This window comes from Protopterus annectens, chromosome 4.part0 (assembly GCF_019279795.1).
Source record: "Protopterus annectens isolate FY-2018-M chromosome 4.part0, PAN1.0, whole genome shotgun sequence".
In the NCBI taxonomy this organism is placed as follows: domain Eukaryota; kingdom Metazoa; phylum Chordata; order Ceratodontiformes; family Protopteridae; genus Protopterus; species Protopterus annectens.
In genome coordinates this window covers 816,741,657-816,760,211 of record NC_056733.1, presented here as the reverse complement: position 1 = coordinate 816,760,211, position 18,555 = coordinate 816,741,657, and positions in this window count along the sequence as shown.

Below are 18,555 nucleotides of genomic sequence, written 5' to 3'. Positions count from 1 at the left end.
AATGCTGTTACACATGGCCGGCCTTAGGCATAGGTCAACTAGGCAGCCGCCTAGGGCACCGTTCTAGTAGGGGAGCTTTTCCAGTATTTATTTGGTGTAGGTAGACTAGGATGGGGGTACCGGGTGGTGTGGTGGGGGCACCATGGAGCCCTTTTGCCTAGGGCACCAGTTGACCTAAGGCTGTTACATGTCCAATAACCGGTATACAATGGTAAATAATTTTGATAAAAACCTTTGAGTATGGCTTTCATTTTGATTACTATTCAGTTTTGGTACTTTATTTATCTCAGTGTGATGCATTTCCTTCAGGTTATGTGAGAAAAAAACTACAAGAACGCAAATGCAAGTGTATACAAGCATTAATATGATGTTAAAAATAACAATAGGAATAATGCACAATGCAGGCATTCTGCTAATTTGTGAAAAATTCACACAATTTCTTTCATTTTTTGTGTCAATTTGGTAACGAAAATTGAAATATAGTTTTACTCTAGGTTTTAATGAAGCTATTAATATAAAATGCATTTGCTAGTGGATGCAAAACTTATGATGGTTTGAATCGAGTATTTAAATGTTTTAGCAATGGATAATTGTTTATTCTGATTAAGTCTTTTATTGAATAAAGATGAAAGCACTTCACTGTGGTCATTTCCGTGGTTGTGATTTTTTTTGTTCTGTGTTTGTTGTTGTCTTGTAAATTACTAACTGTTTTATGGAATTTTCATCTTGTTTGTTTTGTAAGTTTGATAACTTGTACCTGGTATCTGATAGCAACCAAAATAATTTATTTTCAAAATATATAGTTGGACTCCTTATTTTCATTTTTAAAGTACATCTAGCTTTTTTATTTTGGTTAAAATAACAGAACCATTCATGTTCTCAAGTGAACTAGTTACTAATCTTTCCATATATTCTACTATTTTTGCAAGGCATCCAAAAGAGGCTATTGTATTGCAGTTTAGTAAAACCATACTGATGAACAGACTAAGAATTATATATGGGCAGCAAGATGTGACAAAATGGGTAACCTTCTGAATTTTCTTTGAGATGTAACTGCAGGTCTTGGAACAATATAGAATATGGAAAAGTACAAGATTTGTATATGTGTCCGATCAATATGTTGGTGTGTTGGGACCCCCTGCAAAAAAAATATTTAAAAGGAAAACAATGAGTTCATTTATTTATTTTATTTATTTAATATTTGTTGACCGGGATAGTCTGACTAGGGCAGAGCCCGTTTTCAGCGGAGACCTGGGGAGAAACACTCCAGACGCATGTCTTTGCAATGGGGTTCACCATTTATTGTCCCCCTTTTGAATTTTTTTTTTTTTTTTTTTTGTATTTTTAAGATTCATTGTTGCATGTCTTGGAATTACAGTTATAAGTTAATAAGATATAGTATGCAACCAATAGTCTGAAGTGTGATATTAAACATTTTTATCTGTATAAATCAAAGCACAGTGATATGTTAATAGTATTTCCAAGATCCTTTAAGTTCTGGACTATTTCAGTGAAGATGTTATCGATGGTGTTTGAGGTACAGAACATACATTTTCCAACTTTCACGAACTTTATTTTCTTTAAATGTATTTGTCTGATACATTAGGGATGCATGGCTACACCTGAAAATGCCACTGTGGTTGTTAGCCTAGTATAGACCTATGAATCCATGTGGATCATTTACAGCATCATGCCCAAAGAAAATAACAGAAAAACATTAATAACAGCAGAAAACTGTAATCATAAAAGAAAAAAAAAACAGTAATAGCAGGGAAAGGAGCAAAGAGAACAAAAGAATCATGCACTTCAGTCATTTCTAACTACTACAGTACAGTGGCGGCTGGTGACTTCAAATCAAAGGGGGGCTGCAGGAGACAGCTGAATGGGTGGGGTCAAGGGGAAGGGTGTGGCCAATGATAAAGGGGAGGAGCTATTCTCAAAACCACAAAAAATAACTTTAATTAAATACGCTGCCCTGGGTGGCAAACCATCATTATGAGAGTCCAATCAAGACAAAAATAAGTGTAGAAGAATAAAAATATTTCAATGCATTGGCTGCATGACAGCTTACTTAATATCTAGATGGAAACAAAAGGTTGTGAGGCATGAAAAAAAAAATACTTTTTAAATACATTACTGGAATGCCAGTCAAAATCAAGTACAAGAAAAACCAGAAGCACTCAACTCAAACCACTTCTCCTTGCACTGCAGTTCTAATTATAATTTATATTCAGCTTTATTAAAGTACCAAGTAACATGCTGAAAATAGACATCTCTGTGATGCCCCCACTTGTAAAAATGTTTCTTATCCAAAAAAGACCTGCTGCCTGACAACTATCTACTTGTTTCATGGAGAAAACATGTAAGTAAAAAATGAAAAGCAAACAAGAAACAAGCTCAAGATACATTGCTTAAAGGATTACTGTACAGGTTATGGACCACACATGATTGACATTCTGTTTAGTTTACGGGTAAAGTCTGTAGAGATGACTGGAAGTCTCCAACAAGTGTAATGAGCTTTTTAAAATAATGTAATCTTGTCCTTTAATACCCAAGGCTTATACATTATCTAGTCAAGTATTCTCTGCATGGCAACAACAGAAAGGCTTTCAATGTTGGCAATTCTTTAACAGTATGCTTATTAAAGCTTACTTGCATCTTACGATCTCAGACAAGCTTACCTTATGGTCATTAAAGCATTGCTACTTAAACACAGAGCAACAGGCACTTTGAGTAATAAGCATAAATCAACAGTACAAAAATATGACAGAAACCAGACCTTTCTGCAAAATCAAGGACAGATGAAAAACCACTGTAGTACTTGTGTCTACCTTGGATGGGGGGGACACACTGCACATTTACACTGCATAACTACTCCTTGCCTTGCTTGGACACATCCAGAGTCACTACATGGTGGAGTGGGGTGCAACAAGTATGTCACAATTTGAAATGTCTCTGGCTGACTGTGATGGCCCTGACACATTTGTCATACCTCTCAACCTCAGAGCAAGAAATCTGGGCAAAGCCATACACAGAAGTGGGACAAATGCCCAAAAATAAGGACAATTTTTAAATATTACTCTAATAAACTTAGAAAGATAATAGAATAGGTCTTGCATTAGTATGACTTTTCTGAAGGGTATAAAATCTGAAACCCAAATGTCTGCCATTATTTTCTAACTTCAGTCTTTAGTTATTTGTCACTAATTTGCCAAAAAACACAATTTTATGAAAAATGGACCAAATGTGATGCAAAAATATAAAATAGCCACACAATACAGCTGGGAACCTGTCAAAGAAGGGACACTTTAATATTAGTACTGCTAACTTGAGCAGCTGACAAAATAAAATAATCTACATGCATTTCAAGTAATCTATAACTTTGATTATTACAGTTATTTCTTAATTGTATACCCTCCATGTTTTCTTCCAAAATTGCTATTTTGCAGAGGGATTATTAGGGGGAAGAGCAACATTTTGAGCCAAAGTTGGGGACAATTGAGAGATTGGCTATGCCTAATTCTATAAAGCAATTTATTTGCATGTACCTCTCAACCTGTTAATGCAGTAAATCTGAACAAGGCCAAATATATTGGGGGAACATATAAACAGTACTAAAAATTGCTCTTGTATAAATTGAGACAGTTGATAGAATAACAGTTCTTACTTTAGCATGCATTTTTCTGAAGGTTATGAAGTCTGAAACTCAGTGTATCATTATTTAGTGACCTAATTTCTAAATGATTTGCCAGAAAACTACAAATTTTATGAAGAACAAACCAAAAATAAGAAGCAAAAATCTATTCATTCTTTGAAAATCTGGACAGTTGGGAGGTATAGTTCAGCTGGGCCTGTCTGAGTTTGCTGCCCTTCCCCCCTGACAAAATCATGGTTGAATGGAGCCTCTGCAGCCATTCCAATGAACCATTACTTGGCTATTTCACTCCATTTACCATAAACACTAATGTGCATACTGCTTTACTTCTATGATGAGTTGGACTTCATTTGAAAGTTTTATTTTGTATTTTACAGCACAAACACTAAGTCATCTACTAAACAAAGCAATGCAGTCTCAGAATGAAAACTTAGCATTAAAACTTCTCTGCCCTTGAAACTCACATTCATTGAAACAGCATTGAAACCCACATTCAAAGAAAATACATTTTGCCAGTGGCAGATAAAGATTAATTTTGGGCTGTTTTCAAATCATAGGCCCCTTGCATATGAAACATACATGTGCTCTTTGATACACCTTCCTCATTGTACTAAATTATATTCCTTGTACAATATATTACAGTTGTTAGAGGGAGTTTTAAATTTGTTTTGAACATTTTTCCAGTAAGCAATGAAACAAAATGCATGCACCCATAATGACAAAACTGCCTAGTTCAGAACATTTATCATACAAGTCTACTCAGACTTCCACAGTCCACCATTATCAGTAAATATGCACAATTCTACAGTCCACCATTCTACAGTCCACCATTATCAGTAAATATGCACAATTCTACAGTCCACCATTATCAGTAAATATGCACAATTCTACAGTCCACCATTATCAGTAAATATGCACAATTCTACAGTCCACCATTATCATTAAATATGCACAATTCTACAGTCCACCATTATCAGTAAATATGCACAATTCTACAGTCCACCATTATCAGTAAATATGCACAATTCTACAGTCCACCATTATCATTAAATATGCACAATTCTACAGTCCACCATTATCAGTAAATATGCACAATTCTACAGTCCACCATTATCAGTAAATATACACAATTCTACAGTCCACCATTATCATTAAATATGCACAATTCTACAGTCCACCATTATCAGTAGATATGCACAATTCTACAGTTCACCATTATCAGTAAATATACACAATTCTACAGTCCATTATCAGTAAATATGCACTATCTCTGAAGAAGTAAAAGTCATCTAAATAATTCCACATTAAAGAAATCTGTAACTAATGAAGAGGTTGCTGCTAGCAAACATCTTTATATTTCATGGTTTCATCGAAAAATAAAGTGTCTGTTGCCCCTCAGGAATAAATTGCCTATATTACATTAAAAAAATGATAAGCTAGTAACATTGCAAGAGGAAATGGATGGCAAACTGATAACAGACTCATCGTTAGTATCTTCAACAAGGAGAACATTCTCAGTACGGCAGCATCCACCGCTTTTGGGAGTAGAACCCAGAGCCTTCTGCATCAAAGGCAAGTACACAACCTGTTGTGCTATTAACAAGGCAAACCATCTTCACTTAAGCAACACTAAACTTATGTTCCCCTGCAGCTCTCAGCTCCTTGTAAAATCTACTCAATACTCAACTTCACAGCACAAGAAAACTGGAAAAAGCCAAAATGTATTGGGGGGGGGTCAAAAGCCCAAAAACCAGGGACACAAACATTGCTTGTATAATCTTGGAAAGTTGCTAGAACCATACATTTTACTGCCAAGCTCCCTGTGCAAAACAGTCAGAGCAACATACCACTATGCCAAATCAGCTGCTTTGTAAAAGAGGAAGACTGAAACTTAAATGGCTATCATTTAGTGAATTCAGTTCTCACCATAGCTGTCAACCCCTTAGTACAAAACCCCTGGACAAACCCAGTAACGAGGGAATACAGCCCCCAAACATTCAGTGAATTCAGCTCTTGCCATAGCTGTCAACCTTAGCACAAAAAACCTGGACGAAGCCAATAATGGGGGAATACAGTCCCAAAAATAGGGACAAATTTCAAATATTCATCTTATAAACTTAGAAAATTGCTAGAATAAAAGGTTGTGTTACGGTTGTGTTACTATGTATTTTCTGAAGAACATGAAGTCTGAAATTCAAATGCCTGTCAATTTTACTGCTGACAAAATAAATACAATTTTCAGCAGAGACCCAGGGAGAAATACTGCAGACACGTCTTTGTAAAATGACAGGGCACCCAAGCAAATCCACACAAACACAGGGAGGAGATGCAGACTCAACACAAAAGACACCCCAGCCAAGAATCAAACCAGAAAACCTATAGCTGTGAGGCAACAATACTGCCACTGCACCATCATATATGTAAGGAACTAAACATTCAGAAACCTGAAGTCTGAAATTCAAATGCCTGTCAATTATATTTAACATTTGTTAATCAGGACAGTCTGACTTGGAACAAAAAAAAACAATTCTCAGCAGAGGCCCAGGAAGAAATAATGCAGACATGTCTTTGTAACATGGGAGGAAACAAAAGCAAACCCACACAAACACAGGGAGAAGATACAGACCCCCCCCCACAAAGAAGGCACCCCAGCCAAGAAGCAAACCCGAGAACCTGCAGCTGTGAGGCAACAATGCTACCACTGCACCATCAAATATCAAGCATTGCAGCATTTACAAACCACAAATATTATGAGGAACAGATCAGATCAAATATGAGGCAAAAATCTGCAATTTTTTTTACAAATGGTGGTGGGTAGGGAATTCAGGTCTTTAACACCTGCAAACAAGGTACAGGGTTCAAGCCTGAGGTATTCCGTACCACACCACCATGAGCCTAACCACCAGCATATTGCAGTTCCCAGGCAGTCTATGCAGTTTAAAACTGCATAGACTTGTGGGAGCACTTCTGTTCATGTGTCTCAATCAGGACTGCTGCTGAGACAATCTGCACATGCTCCATGCTCCAGACTGTCTCAGCAGCAGTCTGGACTAGTGCTCATGCACAAAGTCCACGAAATTTTAAAATATTTTTTTCTTTTTATTTTGTTAGTTTGAAGTTGAGGGGGCTGCAGTCCGGCAGTCCAATAGCACGGGCCGCCCCTGCTACAGTACATAATACAGTATATACAATATTTGCAAGCATGCATAAGATCATAGGATTATAGGAAATACAAGACAGCAGAGTTTTATGACCATTTATACCTTACCTGTATTCACATTTATGACACAGGCATGGAATGAGTTATGTCTATAAGTACACATCAGAGGAAAAAAAGTAGGACAGGAAGTACATGTATTGCATTCTGGAAAAATGGGATGTACATACAGCAGGTGAGCAAGTAGCAGAGAAATAATGTAGCTTAAGTAGCAATTAGCTGGAAAGCATGCCTGAGGGCCTCCAAGTCATACGCCTCGAGGACGACATTTTCCATCAATTTACTGATGCTACAGACAATGCTCATGGGAAAATAGATCTTAACCTTGGAAATAGCCCTTTACTTTTACAAATAACCTTAACAGTGTCCTATTTCTGCTATTCTGTGACTGCAGACTGATAGTAGGATTTAATAGTCAAGTAGTTTAATGGACCTGCATGTTCATTACATAATTTTCAGATCTATTTGATATACAGTGTGAAGTGATTTTTTAGCATGCTATTTTCTTGTAATACGAACCATCCAGGTAGTGTTTGAAATTAGGCTGATTGATATATTTGTAGGAGCTTGGTATAAACTACTGGAAATTGTTAGCAGTCAATTTCAAATAGGATAGATACAAAAGTTACTGCTATATTAATTAATATAAGGTGCAAAAATGTACACAGTGGCATAGATTTCTAACTTCTCCTTAAGACAAACTAGTCCAAGGCAGTATACCTTAACATTCCAGATGCATTTACAAAATTATTATTTTTTTAAGTTTGTAGCTAAACTACCCTCACTGGTAGTTCCTTTCTTAATAAGCATTAATTGCAACTGTTTAGATAGTTTATTTTGATCAGTTGTAAGGACTGGTAAATGTGACTTAGCCCACTTCTTATAATTAATCGATTTCCTCATTAATAATAATATCTTTCACTTCTTTGGATAGCCTCATCATATGAGGGCAATGTTTTATGCTGCTTAAAATAGCGAATTTTATATCTGGTATAATGGATTTAATTGTATTCCTGATGCTATATATAGATAGATGTCAAACCAGAGGCTCCCAATTGCAAGTGGATGGCCCCATACTAGATATTTTTAAATTTGTATTGATATTACTAAACAGGGCTGGGTCATTGTTTATGCACATGTTAAAACTGTTTAAGGAAGGGAGTGTAGCCAAGCAATGGATACGAGAACTATTATTGTTTGTCAAAGGTGTTTTAATGTGGTAAAACATTTCTAGAAGAGAGTAACAGATATATACAGTGTTCTGTATATTGTTACCTCTAGTGGGAGATACAATTATTTGCTTTAGGCTGGTCTCCTATAGGTACCATGTCATCAAGTTCTTAGCTGGTCTAGATGCAACTATACTATTCCAGCTAGTTCCAGGCAGACTGTAATAAGGTATATTCCATATGGTCAAATCAGAATAAAAATTCAGTTGTTTCTTGGACATCTTGTAGTGAGGGATGGAGGGGTTCTATAGAATGAAAAAAAATCTGTGACTTAATGGAATTTCACATTGATAACAACACAATCAGTTTTACTGCTATTGTTGCTTTTATCTTACAACTTCATGCACCTTCATTTCTTTGTTTGCAAAAGAACTGTCACACTGTCTTCTCACTTCATATTTTCGATTGTACTAAACGTTATTAAAATTGTGATGTTTATTAGCCCAATCCTTGTGTCTCCTACACAATGACATTATTACTCCTGTATCACTTTTACCACATATCATACTGTCATACTACAGTTTTCGCCTATTTTTATAACTCATAATGAGCCTTAATAAAATTTAATTTCTTTTGTAATCAGTGTTAGGTAATGCATGGCAGGATCTAGACGTAAAATGTATGTAATAGACATTATTCTTAATAAAACACATACACAGAAGTAAGTACAGTTTTTCCTGTGGTTAGGCATGCAGTGTATATTTTGAAAAGCTGTGTGTTATCTATTTATCAGTCCATTGGATTTTACAATTTGTTTTAGTATGAGCATTTACTTGTTAAGCCCTGGTGTTTCCTAGTGTAACCTGTTCTTTAAACTAAAAAATACTCAAGTTATTTAACTATGAATTGTTAAGTAGTTATTCAGCTTAATGTCAATTGTTCCAACATACCAGTTAATGTTTTAATATTGTTCTTGTGTCTAATTATCTTGTAAATGTTTCCTAAAAATCCCTAGCCCTGGTGCCTATAAATGAGGTACTACAATATGTAAATTATCCTTAGCACAGACGAAAGTCTAGCTACCCCTAATTAGTGAATTTCATAAAATGAAAATATCAGATTCATTGTAAACAGTTCAGTATCTGAGACAAGCAGTTGGAATAAACACACATCCTCACTAAGTTACAAAATATTTTTTTATAAACACTCACATTTACAAAAATACTACCTTACTTGCAACATCAATCATCTAAACAAATTAATATCAACTAAGACAGCAGGAAGCTGCAACCCAACAATCCAACATGAGCATTTAATTAAGGACAACACAATGAAATGAATAAACTATAATCTAAAACTCAGTAACACAAAATAGTTACATTAAAAAGCACACATCATTAAAGTAACTAAAAACACTACAATGAATCACATAAAAACTGCAACAGCAGCAGCCTCCATACAAAACTGAACTCATACAGGAACTAAAAAGTTACATCTCCCAGCCCAAGACTAGTCATTAACTCATTTGTATGCTTTTCATATTATTCATTTTAATACCAATATCTCCCTGTGGCATAATGACATTTTTGGGAAGCACTTTCTTCCTTAACAAAGTGATTACCAATTAATAATAGGCAGTATGTGAAAGGTTAAGGTGTAAGAAACAAAACAACACTAAGACTGTTAATCCACGATGCACTGCAGTGAGGAAATAACTGATTGTGCCACTTAAAGGTTCATAGCTAAGTACCAGGCAATCAGTCTGCGCAGCATTTCAAGTTTAACCAAATAACCCTATTCAATATTTCTCTCTAGCCTTAAGGAGGGTAAGACAAGCTAGATTGGGAGTGAATTTGAGGCTGTCCATCCAATTATTTAGGCTTATGTTGAAGATGGCAAGGGTGCTACTCAGTTTGACAGGTAGTGGAAGTTTGTTCCATAGGTGAGGGATATGTTGGGATTAGAATCTATCATGCCAATGTGTCTTATTTATATGTCGATGAAGGTATAGTTCCTTTAATCAATTATTTGACGTACCATTAGTTTTGCAAAAGAATTGGAGATTAATTAGGGTATGGTCTTTCAAAGCATGAAAGGCTAGATATAATTCTCCAAAGACGAATCTGTAAGACACTGAGTGGATAGAAAGGACTGCCAGTTTCTCCTGATAACTAACATTTTTGAGGCCACAGATCATTTTAGTTATGAATATCTGAGGTCTCTCAAATTGTGTGATATCATCAACCCCCACTTTTTCCCCCATTTTTCTACATGGAATCAGGGTATTGTGTTAACTGTTGCTACATCTACCTATTTAATGCCATTCTCTTGCCCTCTTTAACACTCATGCCTGACTGTTTCAGGTCTACACAATCCATCCACCTTTTTGCTGGATGCCCTTTTTTTCCTCTTGTCTTCTTCCTGTCTGTCTCAAAGCTTCTTCACCAGATTGTTATCTTTTCTGCAAGTGTGCCTGAACCACTGTAATCTGTTCTCTTTGACCTTTTCTGCAATTGGAGGTACTTTGGCTTCTGCTTTTATGTCCTCATTTCTTTGTCTGTCCCACAGTGTGCATCCTAAAACCTGTCTATAGCATGTTGAGATAAATACATGCCAAAAGGTGCATTATATTCAATAATGGGTCTGATAAGGTAGGAGTAAAGGGGAATTAAGACTTCTTTTGATCTTGTGGAGATGCCTTTGCAAATTAGATGGGCCAGATAAAATACTTTCCAAACTACTATTGAGAAATGATGGTCAAATAATAAGACATTATGAACAAAAGTACCCAGATCCCTTACGGCAGTGTCTGATTGGAGGGGTGTATCCCCTATATGGTAAGTGAAACTGTTTTGTTTACCAGAATGAACTATGCCACATTTATTACATATAACATGAGACCATTGTCCTTGCACCAGCTGCTAACATGGTCTAAGCTGAGTTGAAGCAATTGTGACTAAGCTGTGTTGACGCATTGTGAATCAGTTGAAGATCGAATAATAACATCCAATTTACAATATTCTGAAAACTTGGTTAACCATAGGCCAGAAGTGCTTGCCTGAAGGTCTCAGAAATATATGCCAAATAGGAGAGGGCCCAAAACCGAGCCTTGTGGTACACCACTGGTAACTGTTTTATTTCCAGAAGTGGCACCTGCTACTCTAATCACATGGGTTCTATCAGACAACCAGTTAGCTATCCATTGCATGATATACTGATTTATATTCAGATTTACAAGTCTGTCATTAATGTTTGCATGGGGAATAGTGTCAAAGTTATTGACAGGTCTAGATATGCTGTATAAGCTACATATCCATTATCTACTGCTTCAGTTACACTTTCAAAGAAATTAACTTGGATAAAGAGGAGGGACCTTTCTTTGATAAAGGTAAAATTGACAAGAGTCCAGCTTTAAGAGATTTTCAGTTCCAGATTAATGATGTCTGAGATAACGCACTCCACAGCTTTACATATGAGAATAGTGAGACTAATGGGTCTACGTTTCCAGAGTCTGTGATGAAGTCTGAGATAACGTACTCCACAGCTTTACATATGAGAATAGTGAGACTAATGGGTTTACGTTTCCAGAGTCTGTGATGAAGTCTGAGATAACACACTCCACAGCTTTACATATGAGAATAGTGAGACTAATGGGTCTACGTTTCCAGAGTCTGTGATGAAGTCTGAGATAACGCACTCCACAGCTTTACATATGAGAATAGTGAGACTAATGGGTCTACATTTCCAGAGTCTGTGATGAAGTCTGAGATAACGCACTCCACAGCTTTACATATGAGAATAGTGAGACTAATGGGTCTACGTTTCCAGAGTCTGTGATGAAGTCTGAGATAACGTACTCCACAGCTTTACATATGAGAATAGTGAGACTAATGGGTCTACATTTCCAGAGTCTGTGATGAAGTCTGAGATAACGCACTCCACAGCTTTACATATGAGAATAGTGAGACTAATGGGTCTACGTTTCCAGAGTCTGTGATGAAGTCTGAGATAACGCACTCCACAGCTTTACATATGAGAATAGTGAGACTAATGGGTCTACGTTTCCAGAATCTGTGATGAAGTCTGAGATAACGCACTCCACAGCTTTACATATGAGAATAGTGAGACTAATGGGTCTACGTTTCCAGAGTCTGTGATGAAGTCTGAGATAACGCACTCCACAGCTTTACATATGAGAATAGTGAGACTAATGGGTCTACGTTTCCAGAGTCTGTGATGAAGTCTGAGATAACGCACTCCACAGCTTTACATATGAGAATAGTGAGACTAATGGGTCTACGTTTCCAGAGTCTGTGGTTGCCCCCCTTGTGTAATGGCATTATTATTGTTATTGTTTTCCAGGCTTCAGGAATGGAACCAGTGGAGAGGCTTAGATTAAACAGTTTAAGTTCAGGTTCAGAAAGGCCATATATATGACACTGATAATTAGGCAATGTAGTATGTTACCAGGGCCCATGGATGAAGTATTCATAGTTTTTGATAGGGCTTAGAGAATTTGTTCCTTACTAATTAAAGGGGGTGGTTGGGATTGTGGAACCTGTGGAATAGCTATAATTGTGGGTGGAGTAAAATTTGCATTAAATTTGTTAGCTAGGATATTAGCTACTTCCTTTGTGTCAGAGAATGTAGTATTTTTGTGGACTAGCGCTAAGCACTGTTGCGTGTTAGTTCTTAACTTCATATTTACATTTATAGTTTCATAAACAAGCAGGCTACATGTTTATTTATTGCTGTGATACTTTGCTCCCACTATCTACTGATCATTAGACACCTGCCAGCCAAGTTGTCAATTTCTTTCCCATCATAAAGACAAAGGTTGACCTGAAGGGGCAATCACTCAGACTACAATCAGGGGTGGTTCATATTTTTGTAGTTTCTCACTGTCCCAAACTGTACACACACCCAAAATCAATAGCATATAGTAAAATATATTACCTTAACAATCCTAGACATCCCTTCTCCCAAAGCAAAATGCATGATACTAGAAAAAGCACACTACACAGAAAAAGGGGACTATAAAAGCTCTCCATTTCTGTATAGCACACATGCACAAGCATGTAGCAGCCACCCTATCAGCATATGCCACAGCATCCACCCTATCAGCACGTCACAACAGCCACCCTATCATCATATGCTACAGCAGCCACCCTATCAGCATATGCAACAGCAGCGACCCTATCAGCATATGCCACAACAGCCAGCCTATCAGTATATACCACAGCAGCCACCCTATCAGCATATGCCACAGCAGCCATCCTTTCAGCATATGCCACAAAGCTGTCTGGCAAATCCTGACATTTGAAGCCATCCTTTGATGTGACTTACCCACTACAAACAGCTACCCAAGCACTAAACCACATCCATGTTTCTTAATGCATACAAACCATGACTGAGACTCAAAATTCCACCTGCATGAATCCACATCTCAACCTAGTCATTAATGTAACCAATTCTAAGATAGACATAGAACCCCCAGCATCATATTAGTAATGCATAATAAACCAAATCCTAACCCTTTTCTAACCCTCCACCTTACCTTAGAAAAGCCTTTTATGCAACACTATGACTACACTAGACAGCTCATACACATGCTACATTCAAAAACACACCTGCACACACATACGCTATAGCTATCTCCTTATGTAGGCCTTACTCTAACCTTAACTCACACACACATACACATGCGCACACTCATAATGGAAAGGCTGAAATTTTTGGTATACTCAAAAGTTTTAGCATTAGCATCACGAACCCCTATTTACCAGCAACATACCATCTTCACCTGTTTGAAAAATCCAACATTCACATAGCAGTATGTTCAAGGAAATGCATATGTGACAAGTTTTACCCTCACAGAATACTTAAAAAAACTGACAATAACCTCAGCGCAATATCTATATATATATATATATATATATATATATATATATATATATATATATTTCTATATTTTTTTCTTCTTTTGCTAACTATTTTCTGTCAGGATTGCATAAAACAATAAAAATGTAGTCCTACGTTTGGTAAGTCACTCTATGGTAAGAACACAGCAGACAGTTTAATTTATTATACTTAAAACATTTCCTCTTCACCTCTAATGTCTTTCTACAGTTCCCGTCATACACAAACACAATGCCTCTTACAAAGTAAGTTACAGCTGATAAATTATAAAATGACTTTGTGTTCGTGAACTGTCTGGTCAGGTAGAATTTTTACTTATGTGTATTGTAATCAGATATGCCTGGCTTTATGAATGGAAAATGGACTTAGGGTGCATGGGAAAAACATGAGACAAAATCAGTGATGTTTTGCAAAACCAGCGACAGATAAGAGGTAAACTACTGTCACTTAAAAGGTTAACAGAACAGACTTTGCATCAACATGTATTTTCTGAACATTTCGACAATAGAAACTATGAATCTTTAATAACTGGCATTACTGACTGATGCTAAACATCAGTGATTTTTTAACACTCAGTAACTTAGAAAATAAAGAAATGAATGAAGGTCTGGCAGTTAGAGTATTAAGGCTCTAAATTCTTAGTGAGTTGCTTTCTGTAGTCAAGGGTACAAGGTTTGATTCTCTCTGCCTCCATTTGCCTACTGTGTGACATATAGCTAGTCACTTAACCAGGCAGTACTTCTGGGTTGCCCCTTTACCCGGTTTAAAATATAGAAAAATAAAAATGATAGGGCTATGTATGAGGGTAAATACTCATGTTTAGTTTCTGAACTATAACAGTAGAGCAGATCATGGTCCAATAAGGTCCTAGGCAAAGTGATGGACCAGACCCCACCCCCACAGCTTACCAATATCAGATTACTTGGCTGTCTTTCCCCCATTACCATAAAACACTACTGAAACCTGTCAGTGTGCATACTATGTTCCTCTTTACACAATGATCATGGGGATTTGGATTTTATTTAAAACTTTTATTAAAAATTTTATTCCAAAATCACTGATAGCCATTTGATGAATAAAATATTCTTACATTAAAAACACCATCTGCAGCAATAAACTTATTTTCATTTGAAACACACATTAATTGAAACTGCATTTGGCAATTCATTAAACTGCAACATACATACAGGCGTTTGCAGTCAAATAGCACATAGTGAAGCACTTATTAGAGGCTATCTGAAGGGTACAGAAGTTCAAAAGACAAATGTGCAATGACTTTGCTAACAGTTTAAGACAGGCTGCTGGAGACAAGTGTTTCTTTTCAGTGGCAGCCCAGGAGTACGGTTTGGTAAAATTACTTGGTCAGACTCACACTAGACAACGGAAGGCTAAATGAATCAAAAGTTGCACTAGATGAAATGGCTCATTAACATCTCATAGCCTTAACTCATAGGCACTAAGTACCAAACTGTAGTAGCCACAGGGCATTTTACATCCTTGTGCCTGAAAAAAGATAAAGTAAATTAAAAACATTAAACTTGCAGACAGGCAAACAAGCACACTGTCAACAGTCAACAAAACAAGGAAATGAATGATTCTTCCCAAGGAACATAGCTCATAAGATATCATACAACTTCTGTCTACTGCAATCAATTCCTTTCTTTACACCATAACTACTCTGGGATGCTGGACACACACACACACACACACACACACACACACACACACACACACACACACACACACACACACACACACACACACACACACACACACACACACACGCACACACACATTCACACACACACACACACACACACACACACACACACACACGTGACCCTCAATTCCCCTTGTATGACAGCATACATTCAGATGTTTGATTATGATAAAATGAATCAACAAATGCTTTATGAGAAAGACGTGTATTTCAGCTCACTACACCCATGGTGGTGGTGCTGCGGTAGTGTTGTCGCCTCACAGTAAGATGCTGTCCGGTTTGATTCTCAGCTAGAGCATCTTCTGCATGGAGACATGCGTGCATGGGCATACCTTCATTGAACGTTGTGTGTCAGGCTTGGCAAGCTGGTTCGTAAAAATCAACTGCCAGTCATTAGTGGACCAGAGTTCTGCTGTGGCGACCCCTAACCGGGAAAAGCCGAAAGAAACAAACAAACTGTGAGAAACCTACAGTGCATCTGATTGCAACCCCATCCCTCCCAACTTCTTAGCTCAAGACTCCAAGTGAAAGAGACAACAGTCTGGACCAGATTTTACATCTTTACTCTTATATGCTTAGAAAGTTGCGCTTGCAAGCAATTCTGAAGGAAACAAAGCTAAAACTCAAATGCCTGCCATTATTTAATTACTGTAATCCACAATAGTTTTCCAGAAAGCCACTAATTTTCCAAGCAGCAGACTGAAATAACTCTCAATTTCTTTGTTCAAAAATTCTGGACAAAGCCAAAAAATATTTTTGGTGGGCATTTAAATTCTATTTTTTTATCTATTTGGTAACCAGGTCTTTTCAGGGATGACTCAAGAGTACTCTCTGACAGACTTGCTCATATTTACACCAAAGGCGAAAGGAGGCTGGAGGATTCAAACCCTATCCTTTTTATTATAGTAAGCAGTTTATTAACAGCTCAGAGACTTAAGTGCCTGACAGCTCTAGAGTAACAATGGGTGTTGCATGGATATACATTTTCTGAACAATAAGAACTACGGAACTGCAATGACTGACATTGACTGACTGTAATCCTCAGTGATTTACCAATAACAAAATGGCAGTTGGAGTGGCGGTTTAAGGCTAGAAGTTCTAAACAAGCTCCCGTATGTAGTTAAAGGTAGAGGGTTTGACTCTTTCTACCTCCATTTACTTCTTACTAAAACATAACTGGGACATTTCCCACTAAATACATCAGGCTGATATTGGACTAGAATAACAAAAAAAGAAAAAAAATGGGAAAACTGACTGCACTAAAATGTGAAAGGACAAACTCCAGTCACAGTCATTTGTATAGATAGGTGCTATACTACCTAACCACTGATGCCACTGTGCTCTACCATTGATACATACGACTGAATATTTTAAACATTCATATCTAATGCGTTGTCTTCATGTTCTGGGAATGTAATTTCTTGGATAAAGTCCAGTTTGCCAACAGCCTCTACACTTCCAAATGAACCATTCAGTTACAAAAGTAGGACTTGTATTTCTTCTGTCTGACCAATAGAAAAATGCTCATATGTAGACCTCTGAGCATAAGTCTGAAGTTAACTAGTGAGTTACATTTTAATATAGCTTGATCTGAGTAGCATGACCTGCCGTCATAACCACCTTGAAGTCTGGTGTCAAGAAACAGCCATGTTGGGAAATTATTCACAGAAATATGAAATTTTCCAGGACAAATCATGGCTATAGTCAGTACAAAATATTAGGTTTCACAATATTGCCAAAATATAGCTTCACCATTTTAGAATTTTATTTTTTTCTGTTGTTTTGTATCACAGTAAGCTGTCTCAAATACAGAATCATTGGTTACTATGATTGTACTATGAAACACCAACTTCCTGAAAGCCGCCATGCCAAAAGAATGAAAAAAATGCCCAAAAATCCAAAAGGGTGAAAAAGTCTGATTTTCTCTCTCTGCACCCTCCCAGCCCCCCACACCATCGAATGCATATATACCAAATCCACAGTCACTCCAGCTTGAAGAAAGGAGAAATCTTACAAAGGAAGACAATCGCTGCTGGTGCAGAACTATGACTCACACTGGCGATGATTTCATATGGGAAAAAGCATTCAGCGTTATGTAGTTCATCTTTTTTTTTTCTGTGATCTACTGATGCTTGAGCAATTTTCCCTTGAGAATGTGTAGGGAACCCATTTTCTACAACATCTAGCGGCAAGTTAGAAACTATATGCCCAGAAATTGTTGGACATTTGCCATTTATATGCTTTGCCCCCTAGCATATGCACACACACACACACACACACACACACACACACACACACACACACACACACACACACACACACACACACACACACACGCACACACTCGCGCACACACACGCACGTATACACACACACACACACACACACACACACACACACACACACACACACACACACACACACACACACACACACACATTCACGCACGTGTGTTCGCAGTGCACAGCAAGCTAAAACAGAGATTCTGCTATAAAAAAATGGACAGATAGCAAACACAAGACCTATGAAAAGGCTTCCAAATGGTAATATCACCTAACCCATCTCCTTTCCAAGCCTGTTCTCCTCTTTCTAGATTTACTGAAGATTGACCCACTTTGGAAACTAATACATAAATTGTACATTGCACTCTGCTTGATTGTACATTACGCGGTGCTTGTGCACTTACAATGTGCATAGATACACTTTTTTCAATGTAATTAGTATGAACTTTTCTGTTATTGCTTACATTTCAGTGGCGGATCCAGGATTTTACAAAGGGGGTGGGGGCAGTCTGGAAAGTCAACAAGTGAGGTGGGGAGGCAGGAAAGCAAAACACTGGGGAAGGGGGATGTGGAAGGATCACCTTAAGATATTG